This window comes from Corapipo altera, unplaced genomic scaffold (genome assembly GCF_003945725.1).
Source record: "Corapipo altera isolate COAL_440 unplaced genomic scaffold, ASM394572v1 0, whole genome shotgun sequence".
In the NCBI taxonomy this organism is placed as follows: Eukaryota; Metazoa; Chordata; class Aves; order Passeriformes; family Pipridae; genus Corapipo; species Corapipo altera.
Window position 1 is genome coordinate 61,810,108 of NW_020884872.1, and position 6,000 is coordinate 61,816,107.

Below are 6,000 nucleotides of genomic sequence, written 5' to 3' on the forward strand. Positions count from 1 at the left end.
ATGAGTAAAGGAAAACTGAACATAGTTATATCATTAGAAGTTCTGGCCTAAACTAGTTGTAGCAAAGACAAACCTTCTCAATGGAGACTACTGTACAAAGACTAGACAATGCTAATTAAACCCACTTTCCTCCTCTCTCTCTTTTCCTTCTGTTGATAGCAACTCTGTCTAGGACAAGTGTCTGGAATTCAAGAAGGAATTACCTCTGTTAAAAAAATGCCCTATAAATTAAGATTATTATACTAGTGAAAGAGAACAGATATGCTTATTTCTATTTTTTAGTTTATCTTTCTTTTGAGAACTTACCTACCTGAATCTCTTCTTAGTTGCAATTAGTTCTACGTGTCATAAATGCATGAGTCTTAAGGATTATATTTTTAATTGGAAATATCTTAGCAGAAACAGATCTTGTGTTATAAAATACAAACCCCATGGTGTCTTCTGTGTTGCATTTTCATATGGCCAAATTCATTGCATAAGTATATGGGAGGTATAAGAAATGCCAGTCTTCTCCTATGTGAAGCCTATCCACTTTCCCTATTATGTTCACATATGTTTAAGATTTATATGAGCCAAAAAAAGAACCTAATTAGCATCCTGTTGACAACTGCAGTATCTAGCATTCAACATGTAGGAATAGATACATTTCTGGAAGAATTTGTAACAGGAAGTTAGAACTCAATTCGCTAGGAAGGCTTTCTACCCAAGGTGGTAGCTCTTTCTCAAAAGCAGTTTCAATGCTTTCCCCCCACACTCCGCATAGCAAGAGAAGTTTTCAGCCTTGGTCTCTGTTATGCACAGAGATAACATGTTTGCAAACATGTACAAGGCCTCCTTGGGCCAGAGAGAGTGAGGAAGGAGAGAAAGAAGATAAATAAAGCCTTGCAGGAGGAGGGGCTTTGCCTTTTGCCCCTGGGGCCACTGCGTGCACCATCATAAAAAAAGTGGTCCGTGCATCTGAAATAAACCTTATTTTTAAATCTTCCACTACCTTGGCATTCTTGGGAAGAATATCTGCATTTTACAAACAGCATTAGAATAACAGGATTCCCAGATCAGAACTTAATACAATTTTTGCCCCAAAATCAAATAAATGAACCATATGTGGCTTAAATACATCAGTTACAAACTGAAAATTGTAGCCTTCATCACTTGCAAAGTTTTTACTGTTGTACTTAATTTGCTGCTGAATGTTGATTCAGACATGACCTTTCCATAACTCTTAAATTACTGGATTATCTTCCTTCAAGTTAATTGTTCATTTTCTGTTGTCAATCTATATTGTTAATTGAATATTTTTTTTTTATGTATCTATATTAGTTTAACCTACAATTTAGATTTCAGTATGGGAAAGTAGATCTAACATATACTAAATTCTGAAATTAGATTGAAAAATCATCATGACAGTCCCAGAACATCCTTTTTAGAAGATATCAATATCACTGTTTGTTCCAAAATATTGATAGGCTGGGAAAAAAAAAGACAAAAAGAAAAACAAGTGCAAATAAACATTATGGGCATTCTTTACTTGTACTTTTGTGGAAGACATGCAAAAAAACACAGCATAGGTCATTAAAAGATGTTTTCCTAGGCTTTCTTTTCACAGTGAAGGTGACGAGAATCTCAAAATGAAAATAATGAGAGTTTACATTCTTGTTATAAGGAAAGTCTTAATTTATGCTTTGTTATTTGAATGTTCTCTTGGCCTTATTCTTGTTAAAAGCAGAATAATTTCAAATTATTTAGCCTTTTACCTCTCTTGTTTTTAAGCTTATTTTCAATTATTTCTGTTGATAATTCACTAGGTTTATATTATTACTATTAAAACTTAACATCAGTAAATTACAATGGTGTTACTATAATATTTCATTCATACGAATAAGTTTTCTACTAGCTTTAGCTTATGGTATGCTAAAATAATGAAAGCTTAAACAAATGTTGATGTTAATTACAACTTCTTTAGCCCCATATAACTACTTATGTATCAGTCTTTTGAATCATATCTTTTACTTATGCCTCTAACTAGTATATTCAAGGAAGGTTTAGGTCTACTTATATATGAAGCTTTCCTTAACATGTACCACCTGCTGTGTTTGGTTCACATCTTTTGATAGAAAGGGTATACTCTTGTGACTAACTGTAGGCAAGACATATTCCTGCTGTATCAAGACCTCTTCAAGGTTTCTTCATAAGAACACTTATTGCCTCTCTTTTCTTTTTTTTTTTTCCTTAAGACTTCCTATCTTTCAATTGTTTTTTTTTTCTGCTTCTCATCTTAAATTTATATTTGAAGTTTTATTGTCAGGGTCCATCTTTTTTCCTGCTTATACAGTACTCAGCTGGTCTCTGCTCATGATTAGAGCTTTCAGGCAGCTAATATCTCTTTTTAGCTGCCAGCAGAACAATTTCTATGTTAAATATAATTTTTAGACACTGCACAACAAGAGGACTTCTCAATTACATTTTGTTCTTCTAGTCTGTTATTAATGAGCAATTATTCACTTGCTATAGGATACAAAAGATAGAACATTCATGCAGCAGAAAAAAATTAAAATCTACTTGAAAGCATCTAATACGTAGTGAAGTCTGTCTTTATAGGAACTTTTATATATATAGGAAACTCACAAATAACACCTTTGTGGGGTTGTAAAATTATCAAGTTTTTTTGTCTTTTCTAAATTTATCTTTACTTAATTGTGTAAGTACTTACCTACCAAGTTTTTGGCAAAACTTGAGTCTGACTTCTACAGTCCTAAAAAAGAATGGCTTCTTGAGTCTAAAACAGTTGTTCACAGATCCGTGATAATAACGTATGACCTTGTCCAATTGTAGAACTGATACATTTTCCTTCTGCAAATGACATAAAAAAAATTAGTTTTGGATGCTGCATTTAATAGAAGTGTGGCGGGTTGACCTTGGCTGGATGCCAGGTGCCCACCCAGCTGCTCTGTCACTCCCCTTCCCAGAGGGACAGGGGAGAGAGCAAGGTAGAAAAGAGAAAAAAGAAAACAACAACTCGTGGGTTAAAATAAGACAGTTTATTTAAAGCAAAAAAGTAAAGTGAAGCTTGCGCGCGCAGAAGCGAAGGATAGCAGGTTTTATTCTCACTTCCCATGAGCAGCGGTGGTCGGCCACTCCCGAGAAGCGGGTACACCTGATGGTTTCTCAGCAGACAGCCATTAGACAATGAATGCCTGCCCTCCTGTTCTGTCCCTTAGCTTTTATATCTGACCTGATGTCATCTGGTCTGGAATATCCCTTTGGTCAGTTTGGGTCAGCTGGCCTTCTTATGTCTCCTCCCAGGATCTTGCCTTCAATTTAGGAAGGAATGTTACAGTGTTGGTGCTGTGCTCAGCAGCAGCCAAACCACCAATGTGTTATCAACACCCTTCTAGCTGCTAGTGCAAAGCACAGCACTGTGAGGGCTACTGTGGGGAAATGAACACCAGCTCAGCCAGACCCAATACAAGAAGTTATTCTGTTTCATCTTCAGCTGACATTAGACTATCTTGGGATTTGTGTTTTGTTCTCCAGAAATGTACTTAGACTGGACAGTATTGATTAGTAGTCTATACTCAGAATTTTTCTGATAGAGGCATCAGACCACTACTGTATTTCATGTGCTATATAACAAAGATAAAATTAGATACACTTATTTCACTTTAATTTAATTTTCCTACATAACTCTCAGTCTTCATTGACGTGGTATTCTCATTCAAAGAATGAGAATGCCCATGACAGTTATCATGAGTTCCAGTTCAAATCAGGAGGAAATTCAAAGATTACGTATTTCTTTGGTCACTTCATTCCCCATTCAGATGTTTTTATTTCCACCGTAGAAGTATCTAGAAATGGATTTTAACCTTGAGAAAAAATTATCATTCATATACAGAAGAAATGTTTTCCACACACCACTAATATTGAAATTGAGAAAAAAAATGTAAAGCATAAACTTTCTTTGTTTTATTACTATATTTAATTTCTAAATATACTTTGAAATCTCATTGTTGGTGTTCTTTTTCTCTGTTACCATTGTTTATGTCTTCCCCTGTTTAAATACAACAACAGTATATCATACATTCAAAATGGGTTTTTTTTCCTTCTATTTTTTAAATGTAACTAGCCATTTAGTAGTTGTAAATTACAAATGAGGAGGAATTTGATTTGATTATGAATTTTTCTCCTAAAAAAAGCTAGTTTCTCTACTGCATATGTATTTCATAAGTCTTTCTTGAAATTAAGTAATGGTTCTACCTTTCTGTTCTATTACTGAGACAATATAGTAAAATAAAAATGGGATGAAAATAAGATTAATTAATATTTTTGAGCTTATTATAATAACATCTTATTGGTGACATAGATTATATAAGTTTCTTGCTAGGCACAGAGCTCTAACTCATGAAAATTTCACAGAACATATCATGGGATTTTCAGATACCTTATTGAAATGGAACTTTCTAACGACTGAAATACCTGACATGTAAGAGTGGATATAGTGAAAAAGAGATAGAAGTAATACATCTGGGCAAGGTATTTTGAAGCTTTACACCTTGTTACAATCATCTGCTTTCTTGCAAATAGCACATAAACTGCTGCCAATCTGAATGGTTAAATCATTCTGACTCATGAATGTCTATACACATTGGAAACGCTGCATAAAAGAGCAAGATACTAGAAAATTTAGTTTCCAGTCATTTACTGTTGATAAATTTTATCCTCTGAACAAAAATCATTTCAGTGGGATTTAAGTATTGTACTCACTAACAGGACTGGTGCCTATTCACAAATATTATTTCACACATTGCAGCAAGTTCTCTGCATTTGGTATAGAAGCATGAGAGAATAATTCCACTTCATGGTTACATGGTTCTTCATGGTAATATGTTGTGTATACAGCCACTAGTTTATAGCACCTTTATGTAGGAGCTTTTGTGAGCACAGGATTCACATTCTGATGCTGACTCTGAAGCCATAGCTACTTAACGAACTACCCTCAATCTACCTTTACTATTATCATTATCATTACTAAGCTGACAACTACCATGAATGAACAAGAAAGCTGCTTCAGTGACATCTTGTATTTTGACCCTATTATTGCAGAAACAAATGATTACAGTCACTGATGAGTCAGCTGTTCTGCCTCAGTTCCTTAAACTAAAATTAAACTTTTCTGAAACATGTACATTCTTATTATGAGAAAAAATATTATTAAAGGATAAAAAGGAAAAAAACATACTGCTAGTTATCAGTACTTATGAACATCAGACTAGATCTTGTTACCTGATCATTATCAGAAGACCACTGTTACCATTTTCTTATCCTAGCAATAGAATCTGTATGAACGTGGAGGTTAACAACAGAGATTATAATGTTAGTATCTTTCTGTCTTTTATTATGACAACTTGGAATTTCCTACCAATATTTCCCCCTTGGATTAGGAGAGATTTGAGGAAACAGAATGTTTCCTGTCATCTGTACTGTAGACAAACTAGATTACAAATTTTTGAAGGACAAAATGAGAAACAAAATTTCATGTCTTAGTAGGTTTGCAACCATTTTTATCCTGGTGATTTCCAAGTTAAAGAGATCACACAAAAAAGAAGTTCTGCATATTCTTGGATTGAAAGTTAAATTTTAGGATATTAGAAACATATTAGCTTCTTTAGCTGATTAAACAGATGTCCTAGTTGCAGGGAGGAGGAGCCTAGAGCCATGTAGGCATGGCTAGCTTCTGTTCTATACACTCACATCATCATGGGGGGCATGGTTTTGGAGGGAAGAAAAAGGTGAATGTACACTGGAAGTGCACCATTTTGTTCCATTTCTTCCTTGGGAAAGTAGCTGGAGACCAGGGCTAAGGCCTCTGTCCCTCTCCCGCTGCTGTCTGTCCCTTTCCATCCCTAGGGAAGGACACAACTCCAAGCAGTGAACACAGCTGAGCCCATCAGGGCGCGCATGGTGCAGCACTGGTGCTGGAAGCAGCTGTGGGAAGCGAAGCGG